Source organism: Brachyhypopomus gauderio, chromosome 1 (assembly GCF_052324685.1).
Source record: "Brachyhypopomus gauderio isolate BG-103 chromosome 1, BGAUD_0.2, whole genome shotgun sequence".
NCBI classification, from domain to species: Eukaryota; Metazoa; Chordata; class Actinopteri; order Gymnotiformes; family Hypopomidae; genus Brachyhypopomus; species Brachyhypopomus gauderio.
In genome coordinates, this window is record NC_135211.1 from 41,730,786 (window position 1) to 41,742,481 (window position 11,696).

General features: G+C 46.0%; 1 long non-coding RNA gene across 1 annotated transcript; it reads right to left on the reverse strand.

Moving 5' to 3' along the window:
- Positions 1–2,792: 2,792 nt before the first annotated feature.
- On the reverse strand, positions 2,793–4,075 carry LOC143527497 (uncharacterized). Its single transcript, XR_013134143.1, has 4 exons — positions 3,689–4,075; positions 3,236–3,539; positions 3,035–3,160; positions 2,793–2,925 (listed from the first exon to the last, which is right to left on the reverse strand). It is a non-coding gene; the product is annotated as an uncharacterized LOC143527497 (long non-coding RNA).
- Between the last annotated feature and the right edge of the window lie 7,621 nt (positions 4,076–11,696).

Genomic DNA, 11,696 nt, shown 5'->3' on the forward strand with positions numbered 1-11,696 from the left:
TGAGTGTGGGGATTCTGAACTACCATACTGGTCACATCAGATCCATCGGAGTGACTCGGGCGGCTCACAGCCTGGTTATTTGACTTCTCAGAGCAAACCCCCCCCACATGACTGAGACTGCTGGAAGGATTCGGCAGGTCAGTACCGAGCAGGTCTGATCCCGCACAGCTAAAATGTGTAGGTGACACAACATTCTGAGCAGGACCATCGAGTGCCACTTCAGCACAAGGAAGGACAGCAGAAAGATTTCCAATGTCTGTACCCATGGAATCTGGCACATCAAGGGGTAGTGCAGACACCCAACTCTTTGTTCTGTCTATAGCTAAAACCCCTGAATCATCAACAGTAGCCAAGCATCCATCCTCATCAGACGGAGTATCTGCAACAGTCATGTCAGAAGCCCCCGTGCTGCCCTCATTATCTATGTCAAGCGGGAGAAAGTTCACAGGCATAATCAGATTGCGATGCACTGTCTTAACCTGATCACTCCTGCAGTTCTGAATCTTAAAGGTATGGCTGGCATCATTCTTCTCAACAACCAGGTAGATGGTATTTTCCCAGCGATCAGCTAGCTTTCTCTTGCCACGTTCAGCTTTATTGGCCAGCAGAACTCGATCGCCAATGTCCACCGGCGCACCACAAACTTTCTTGTCATAAAGTTCAGCATGTCTCTTTAATTGCTTGGCAGCCACTGTCTGAGCCGTAGCCATCGCTTCCTTCAAATCCCGGCGCAGAGCCTGGACATATTGATCATAGTCCACAATGTCAGGATCTTTCAAGATGGCTCCAAAAAGAATGTCCACAGGCAGTTTTGGCAGCCTGCCAAACATCAGCAGAAATGGAGCAAAACCAGTTGTCTCATGGACAGTGCAATTATAAGCAAACGTGAGAGACTTGAGAGCCTGTGGCCACCTGTGCTTTGCTTTTGGTGGCAGGGCCCGAATCATATTTCCGAGTGTCCTGTTAAACCTCTCACAGGAGCCGTTGCCCATTGGGTGATACGGAGTCGTATGGGATTTTGCAACCCCTGCAACATCCAAAAGCTCAGCAATCAGTGCACTCTCAAAATTCGCACCCTGGTCAGAGTGAATACGCTGCGGAAAACCATAAACACAGAAAAAGTTGTTCCACAACTGATGAGCGACAGACTTCGCTGATTGGTTTGGACACACAAAAGCATGAGAGACTTTCGTAAAGTGATCAGTGACGACAAGCACGTCAACAGATTTGTTATTTGAGTCCTCAGCAGACCAGAAATCGATACAAACGAGTTCGAGAGGCTCTGTAGTGATGATGTTTTCCAGAGGAGCCCTGGCTTCCGGCTCAGGAGATTTGCTGAAGACACATCGTCTGCATTGTTTGACATAATCGGCAACATCTCGGTCAAGGCCATGCCAGAAAAACCTCTGCCTGGCAAGATACAAAGTCCTCCGTCGACCCTGGTGGCCTGCGTCATCATGAACGCCCTTCAACACCCTGGCATACATGGAGCCTGGAACCACATACAAGTAGGACTTCCGCCCAGTGATCACATTCTTAGTAACCCGATACAGCACGCCCATCTTCAGAGTAAGCTTATGCCAGTGCTTCAATAGCCTCATGGTCTCCACAGACTCAGAACATCGTTCCCTTCTGGATGGGCGACGCCCCCTCTCCACAAAGAATATTACTCTGCTCAGTGTAGCATCCTCACGTTGTCCCCTCATCAGCTGTTCATGAGAAAGGGGTCGAACGTCAGTGTCTGCCCGTGGCAGTAAAGCTTGCGGAAGTTGAGGGAGTAGCAGAGCATGTGTGCTCAACTCATCACGCTCCCGGCAAGAATGCAAAACAGCCGAGACATCCAATCTTGAACAAGCTCCTGGAGGTCTGACGACAGCTGAAGCACAGGTCAAAGTCGCATCCTCAGCACCGGAACAACCATCCAAGGGATCAATGGACCACCGGAAAACATCCTGCACTTGTCCTGGATGCACGGCCGCCGCCTCCTTGAGGAGCATCGTGTAGGGGACTCTCGTCAATCGATGTAGGGCACTAGGCTGGACAAAAGGCTCTCTGCTTAGTGCATCAGCAACAATGTTCCTAGGACCAGGTATGTATTTGATGTCGAACTCATAAGGTGCCAACTTGGCAACCCACCTCTGTTCACAGGCATCCAGCTTGGCTTTTGACAAGATATAAGTCAACGGATTGTTGTCCGTCCAAACCGTGAAGCGGTGACCCCTTAACACTAGGAACCCGACGGCCGCGAAAATTTTCGCAAGGCTTAGTAAGGTCCATGTAGCCCACTCCCCTGCTGTGAAGAGATTAACGCCCATTGTCTTGGTAATGCGGTGGAAGCGTCTCACCCCCAGCTCATACGCCTGCCAAAGCACAAGCGGCTCACCTCCAAGCTCATACAAGGCACCAAACGTGATACTTCACGAAAAACTTGGTTACAAACAAGCAGACTGTATATGTTACCGATCCTACAACAAACAGCGGAAATTTTGTAGACTCGTGTTTCAAAAGATACAATTCAAGCGCACGTAGAGAGTTTCTCAAATGAGTCCCGTCAAACAATAAAAATAAATAAAATTGTCTGAACCTCTTTGTATATTGTTTGAAGCTCTTTGTATATTTACTACACTATATAATATTTGTTACACTTTCTGTTTCCGCGTTTGAATTCGCGTTTGAAAAGCTAAGAAATTATATGGCGCAATTATATATATGGCTGATAAATGTTGTGATCTAAACAGCAGACTGGAAAAGGAGAGGAAAAGACAGGAAGAACAAATTCATGTGCTGTAAAACAACTTTATTTTGATCAAACATGGATGTCTATTCCGGGTTTCTTGAAGTGGAATGTCAAGAAAGTTGAGGGTGTCTTGAAGTTGAGGGTGTACTCGCCAGATGCACTTGCCGCATGCAACACACGCGTTGATGCTGTGGAGAACAATTCAAGGTACACCTTACATTTTGAATAAAATCTTTCAGAAGACAAAAATACGTAACATATGTGGTGTTACGTATGTAGGCCTACTTATCAACGTACCTTCATGTAGTTGTAGCCAACAGTTGCTACACAGCCAGGGTGTACTCGCTGCATGCAACGGGCCACCGGCGTGTTCCTGCGTGCACTGTGTATGCACGCACCTTCATGATGTCTGTCAACGGCGCACTGCAAAGAACAAAGTACATGTTATATTTTGAACGAATTTATTCATGTGTACCAGCCAGGGACCCTCTTTCTTACATTTGCGGCAGGTTCATCGTTCATCGCTGCCAAGGTCAACGGGCCACCGGCGTGTTCCTGCGCGCACTGTGTATGCACGCACAGAAGTACATGTTATATTTAGAACGAATTCATTCATGTATAAATTGATTCTGTGAAAATGTCACAGGCATGGGTCATAACAGAACGGGAATCCAATTCCAGCAACCATGAGAAAAATAACCAGCAACCACGACGAGAAATAAACAGAGGACTAACACGGAAACAGACATGAAATGGCAGGAGATGCGGGGCAGACCGTGACACCGGGTTTCATGATGTGCGACTGTGGAACAGAAAGAGAAGAGATTTTTGGTTATGTTCAAATAATAGTGTGTGTGTATATATATATGTGTGTGTGATTGGTTGTCTGTATATATATATAATATATTTATATATATATATATATATATATAAATATACTTATCGACGTACCTTCATGTAGTTTTAGGTACACAGTTGCCACACAGCCAGGGACACTCTGCCCTACACTTGCGACAGGTGTACTTGCCGCATGCAGCGCACGGGGTTATGCTGTGGTTCCGGTTGCAGTTTGTCTGCACCTGACACGTAGTCTTCTTTCCAGGAGCAGGCGAAGGACGTGGCGTTCTCTTCAACTCCTTTTCCTGTAGGAAACGAAGACGGAGTTCCTCAGCAAGAGTACACATAAAAACTCTCCTACTCTCTGTGGACCCCGTACATGCCGTGTACAAAACATGCGCGTTCATCGCTGCCAGGTCAAGTATGTTATAAAACACTGCAACGGGCCACCGGCGTGTTCCTGCGCGCACTGTGTATGCACGCGCCTTCTGGTCCATGATGTCAACGGCGCACTGCAAAGAACAAATACAAAGAAGTACATGTTATATTTTGAATAAATTCATTCATGTATGATAAATTGATTTATCAATGCCAACACATGCATACCTTCGTCCGGTTGTAGTCCGTCACAGTGTTTGGCTTCTTTTTGCGGTCGTCTGCAATCTCCACGTGCGTGTGCATAGTGCTCAGAACGCAAACTGTTTTGTTGGGCTTGGAGGCATACACCGTCAGAAGCGCATCATCGGATCTGTACACCTCCGTTGACAACTTCTCACGTCCCTTGGCGTTTTTGGCTTCCAAAGGAACTTCTCGGCGAATCTTGTTCATTGTCCCAAGCAGAGTCGTGTTGCATTCCAGCAGCTTCTTAGCCAGGGAAAGAGATGTGAAAAAATTGTCTGTGGCTACAGTTCTGCCCTTGCCCAGGTATGGCTTCATAAGCTTCATCACCACATTCTCGGACACTCTTTCCCCCTTGGGACGATCGGGGTCCTTTCCAAGGTATGGAATGGCGTTGCACATGTACTTTGTGTTCAACTCAGAAGCAACCCAAAACTTTATTCCAAACTTGTCCGGCTTTGAGGCAATGTACTGGGTGAATGGACAGCGAACCTTGGTCGGAAACAGCTGCTCGTCGACTGTCAGTTCCTTGCCTGGGGTATAGCACAAAATGCAGTTGTTCACAAATCGCTGCCAGATGTCCGAAATCGCAGCAAATCTGTCGCTCTTTGCACGCTCCGCACGGGTGTCCTTATTATCAAAGCGCAAGTACCGCATGATTTCTTGGTAGCGGTCCCGTGCCATTGTCTCCTGGATCGAAGGCACAGCGAACATTGCCGACCAACAGTCCGACATCGCTCCAACTGGACAGAGGACTGCTCGTAGAAATAGGATTGCTACGAATGCCATAAACTCGCTGACCGACAAACTCCAGCTGCTGTCTGTTCTGCGGGCTTCATGGACAGTGCAGTCTGTGATGATTCGCAGCATCTCCATGTCGAGCAAACACAGAAAACTCTGCAGTCTGCTTGTGATCCTACGCTGTATTAGTAAAAGTAAACAAATGACGCTAGGTAAATTACACGTACTAAATATCATTCAAACACAAGCAGAAACACTGGAAAGAAATATGAAGTTACTATACCTTTGCATGCTCTGTAGGCCCGGACGGCTCAACAAATGTTGAATTAGGCAAACAGCTGCTGACACGAGAGCGTGCGATGCCAACCTTCTCCCAAACAGTTCCATCTTTTGCCCGTACGGTTGGTGCAGGTGTGGTGTCAGCCTGTGTCCGTCTCTTCCTTGGAGGGCTCTGTTGTACCTCATCCGATGTACTGCTTCTTTCTTCATCGGATGAATCGCTGGTCAAAAAACAGGAGGGTCCTTCTCCCGCATCGGACTCACAGCAGTCCTCGTTGGTCAGCAAAGCCGCAACTTCTTGACCGGTGAACGTCCTCTGTCTTGCCATGGTGTTTTGCGTCGTCTCCACACAGGATAGTAGTGAAAATGTAAGTCGCCTGCCTTTGGGTTTCAGCTTTTATCATGACTCTGAAGAACACACCCACAACAGCGCATACTAATTATACTTTATTGTAATAGGTGGCGCTTCACACATAACGCCGAAACCGAAACCGGGCTAATCCCCTGCATACACGGGAACAATAAAAGTTGATTGGACCCGTGATAATGGTTCACGGCAATCCGTGAATATCAGTCAAACACAAGCATAAACACTGCAAAAAATATTATATTACTATGCTGTATGAGTAAAAATAAATAAATGACGCTAAGTTATTTACACAAACGAAATATCTTATTTACACAAACGAAATATCAGTCAAACACAAGCATAAACACTGCAAAAAATATTATATTACTATGCTGTATGAGTAAAAATAAATAAATGACGCTAAGTTATTTACACAAACGAAATATCTTATTTACACGAACGAAATATCAGTCAAACACAAGCATAAACACTGCAAAAAATATTATATTACTATGCTGTATGAGTAAAAATAAATAAATGACGCTAAGTTATTTACATGAACGAAATATCTTATTTACACAAACGAAATATCAGTCAAACACAAGCATAAACACTGCAAAAAAATATTATGTTACTATGCTGTATGAGTAAAAATAAGTAAATGTACAAATAAATATTACTTTACTATACCTTTATTACTTTGTTGCTGCTATTGAAGTGCATACACAAGAAAATCTGGGACGCTTGCTTCATACATAACGCCAATACCACGCTAATGATAATGTGTTTCACGGGAACAATATGAACCCGTGATAATGGTTGGTTCAGCCATGTAAATGTGTGGCGCTATTGAAGTGCATACACAAGAAAATCTGGGACGTTTGCTTCATACATAACGCCAATACCACGCTAATGATAATGTGTTTCACGGGAACAATATGGACCCGTGATAATGGTTGGTTCAGCCATGTAAATGTGTGGCGCTATTGAAGTGCATGCACAAGAAAATCTGAGACGCTTGCTTCATACATAACGCCAATACCACGCTAATGATAATGGTTCACCGCTCTAAATAATACTTATGTCAATATGTAGCGCTTCACACATAACGCCGAAACAGGGCTAAACTTTATTTATTTATTTTAGACTACAAACTAGACCTGGTGCACACAGACTGCACACAGACTAGACCTGGTGCACCACAGAGCTCCTGCCACAGAGCTCCTGCCTGTCTTTCTGCTCCTGTCTTGCTCTGAAATTAACATATGTATGGTCCTGCTAATTGGGCAGGAGAAGGAGGGGTGATGTCCTCAGAACCTTGAAATCTCAGGAGTTCCAGTGTTAACCAATGATGGAATTTGTCACAAATAGCCCACTTCATGGAGAAAAACTCAAGGCGGTGCGCTGGATATTTTGACTGTGCATAAGTGAGGGACTTACTAGCGAAAGCAATTGGTCTCGCTGTCAACTCTCCTTCTGGCACCTGAGAAAGCACAGCACCTAGCCCATTGCAGGAAGCATCCACTGAAAGCAGAAACGGCCTGCCAAAGTCTGGGTGAGCCAATACAACTTGCTCTATCAGTGCTTGCTTCAATGCACAGAAAGCTTGTCTGCACTCATCTGTCCAGTCATCTGCAGACAGAGTCCTACAAGGTGATCGCCTCCTCCCCTTTCGGCGAGGGGCTTGGTTACCAGTTGTCAGCCCAAACAGAGGTTTTGCTATAGAAGAGCATCCCTCAATGAACTGCTGATAAAACACTACCATCCCCAGGAATGACCTCAGCTTTTTCTGAGAAGGGACTCGTGAATTCTCCTCCATAAGGTCTTCTTCCATGATGGCAGTGATAGCTTTCACCTTATCGGGGTCAGTAGCGACTCCATCTGCACTAAAAATATGACCCAGAAATTTCACTGACTTCCGAAGGAAGTGGCACTTTTTAGGAGCCAGCTTCAAATTGTGTGCCTTGAGTCGCTCAAAAACCATCCCCAAGCGCTGCAGAGCTAACTTCTCTGTGGGGGCAAACACCAAAACATCATCCAGGTAGCAGAGTAAACTGAGAAAGTTTTGATCTCCAAAAATGCCCAACATCATGCGCATAAAAGTCGCAGGGCTGTTGCATAATCCTTGTGGCATCCGGTTATATTCATATAACCCAAATGGTGACGTAAATGCAGTGAATTTCTTGTCATTCTCATGAACTTCAACGTTGTAGTAGCCAGAAGTGAGATCCATTGTAGAGAAGAACGCATTTCCACCCAAGGCAGCTAGAGCATCAGCTTGATGTGGCAGCGGGTGAGCATCCTTGATGGTACGCGAGTTGAGCCAGCGGAAGTCCGTGCAGAGTCTAAGATCTCCAGATTTCTTCCAAACTAAAACAAGTGGTGAAGCAAATTCACTAGCGGACTTTCGTATTATCTCTTGCTCCACCATCTCGTCCAAAGCAGTTTTCAGCTTCACATAATGACTAGGTGAAAGGCGACGGTACGGTAGTCTAAAAGGCTTATCATCAAAGAGTCGAATGTGATGATAGTACCCACTGACTTTCCCACAATCTAACTTGTGCCTTGAGAAGATGGACTCATGCTCGGAAATCAGCTGGACAAGCTTGCTCACGATGCCAGGAGATGCCTGACAAGACTCAATGTCAATATCAGAGAGTCCCAACTCGTGCAGAGCAGAGTGAGATGACTGCAGTGGTCCCCCCTGGCTGTTGCTCTCCGCATGTTGGAGAAGACCGTCATCAGTCAGTCTGGACATACCATCCATTGTCTGCTGCACGTGTTGTCCCAAGAGCGTTGAAGACCCTCTATGTCTAGTCAAGGAGTCACTGTCGAAGTCCTCCAAAGCTACACAGGGCACCACATCAGCAATCTTTGCATTACGTCTCAGGGTTACGGATTTCTCTGCAGGATTCATGACTCTAACCGGAAGCCACCCATCACTCCTTAACAAGGCCACCGTTCTCCCCACCAAGACTTGTCTAGGCACTGACCTTGAACTACTGGGCTCAATGATCACTGCACTTCCAGCTGAGATAGACTTTGTGTCCCTCATCCTGGCCCACACTAAATGCTCCCGCAGAGGCTCCAGAACAACAGCCTTCTTCAGCCTCAGTGAACCAACCCTATCGGGGGCTTCACCACCTCTCCATCTCTCAACATTCGCCAACAGGTCGACCAATTTCATTTCTTCATTACTACGATGCGTAGTATTACACGACCCTACCTGACAATAACCCGAGGACTTCAGTTGACTAATTAAATGTTTCAGAAGGTTGCTACCCAGAATGAGGTCTTCCGTCTGTCCATCTACCACCAGAACCGGGACAAGGACACGACAATCATACACCTCCATCATTAACTCACATACCCCCAGAGGGTGAGTTCTTGACCCCCCACAACCAATCAAGATAATGTCAGTAGGGCTCAAGGAGGAGCTTGTCAACACTTCCTCTTTTAATAGCTGCTGCAGAGCGCTGGACTTCAGAGTGCATGCCATTGACCCACTATCAAGCATGGCTTTCATTTCAACTTTTCCCCCAACTAAAACTTTGGTGTAGAACAGATCATCATGAGCAGCGAGTCTCTGTATGCATTGCACTATAAAATTCCCTTGCACACTCTCCTCACAAGCACCGTCACAGGCAGATTTCTGGTCAGTGTCACCAGTCCAAGGGGGATCCGAACCTGGCCCAGCACACACCCCCTCTAAATGTGGGCCAGTTCGTTTCCCGAAGATCTGGAAGCAGTAGTGGCGGGGGGCGCAGCACTAGGCTGGCCAGTTTGGGCCTTGGGGCATTCCACGCGTCTATGGCCAGCGTCATGGCAGAAATAACAGAGTCGGCTTGATCTACAGTGGAACTGAGTAGTGTGTTCCTCACTTCCACAAACCTCGCAAGGCGACACAGCCCTCAATCTCCCGGCCCGAGCATGTCTAAACCCTTGATTATGACGCCCATCTGATTGGAGTGGCCGTTGTTCCAATACACGCTCCAAAAGAGCAAGGACGCGGTCAATTGGCTCCACTGGGCACTGTGGAGGTGGTGACAATACAGCTGTAGGCGACGGTGCAGCCCCAGCCACATGCTGTGAAACTGGTCTGACATTATGAACCTCCTGTCTTGAGGCAGTGATGTCGAGGCTCCCTTTGGTTTGTCTTATGAATCTGTGTTCCCTCCAGTACTCATCTAATGTCTCTTTAACATCAGCGGCTGACCACTGGGACAGAGGCCTGCTCTTAAAAATCAGTGACAAGTCAGGGTCAGGGCAATGCCTGATAAACATAGCAGCCACTTCACGTGAGGGGTCATCAATCATTTTGTGCCGCTGTCTAAGACAGTCTTCAGCAATCTCCATAGCTCGGTTAAGCCGCAGCCAGTAGTCAAATGGGAGTTCACCGGACAGGGGCAGAGTCGCGTAGAAGTCAGCCAATGGCATACTAGAGAAGGAAGTGTCACCAAAATGTTGTATAAGCATGTCAAATATAGGGCCGGGCCCCCTAGAGAGATCAGTAGAGGGATTGCTACGCAAACTCGCCCTTACTATGTCCCTAGCCCGCCCCATAAGTCTACCAATGACTTCATCTGCCTGCTCCACAACTGGAATCCCTCTCTTACGCAGATAGATCCTCATCATTTCTTCCCATTCATGCACTGTACATTTTTCAGATCCATCTCCCCGAAAATACCCAGGTGCTTTTATATCTGACTTTAAAACAAGGCCCAAACCAGTCAGGTCAATCCCACCCAAATTGGAAGCACGTCCAGTATTATCTGATGTTGCCCCAATACCTCTAGATTCTAAACAAGATACAATGCTCTCACCAATGGAATGGCCAATTCTCTGAACCACTGTAGTTAGAACATCAGCAGTGCCCTCATCAAGCAGATGATCATGTGATGGATCGTTGTGATCAGATGAGGGCTCAAGAGAAGGCATGGGTGTGGACGTGACAGGAAATCTAGAAAAACCCCGTCCCACTGATGGCACAGGTGTAAACCCCAGTGAAGCATTCCCCCTTCCAGCACCATTAACACCAGCCATCACTGGAGTCTGGAGTAATATGGCAATACTCACACAAATATAAACAAACAACAATACAAAAATCCCTCAAAACAGATAAAAACAACCAAACCAAAATTCAGGTTCAGTTCAGCCTTGTATGTATATAAACAACTATAATGCTATGCTAGACTTAACCCTACACCCCACACAGCAAATATTGACTACTGTAGTATCATATACTACAGAACTGGTTTATTCCAGTTATCCTCCTTGATAACCCTTCAGAAAAGAAAAAAAAAAGAAGACCGATATGGAGGAAAAAAAATATATATATATATGTATACACACGATTACTCAATCTCACATGAAAAAAAAAGAAAAAAACTCAATACTACACCCTAGCGGCTGAAGGCGTAATTGCAACCAACATCGAAAAACTCTCATTTGCAATGACCGCTACCAGCACGGAGAAAATGCAGATCCATCGAGTAAGTCCGCAGATGGTCCTCCGCACGTCTGATAATCCGGGTCACGGCACCATTGTAACTGCGTTGTGTTGGATGATAAACTCAGACATTTACCCGTTTCCAGACTCGGTTTATTGTGTCTGACAAAACAAAAGAAAGCGTCGTCACTGCCAGCAAAATAGCATCCACTTTGTGATGTTTGCATTGCTGTGGCGCTCATCGACTGGGACAATTCTAACTTAATATAAAATGTGAATAAAACAAACATATACCTGACAAAACAAAAGAAAGCGTCGTCACTGCCAGCAAAATAGCATCCACTTTGTGATGTTTGCTAAGAGGGGGGGAGGGGAGGAGCAGAAATTAGCTATATGCCAACTAGCTATACTGAAAAGCATTCTACATATACTATCCAATGAACACACAATGACAGAAATACTAATACAGACACTAAATACATTTTTACAAAGAATGACTAACAATAGACAATTAATTACTATTTATTACAGAGTAGTAATTCTTTAGTATGGCACAGCTACTATCATGTGCGCCTTACCATTGCTGTGGCGCTCATCGACTGGGGCAATTCTAACTTAAACACCGCCCCATGTCGGTGAGCACGCACACAGCAGCCAATCACATTAATAGTATCCATGTTTGCTGA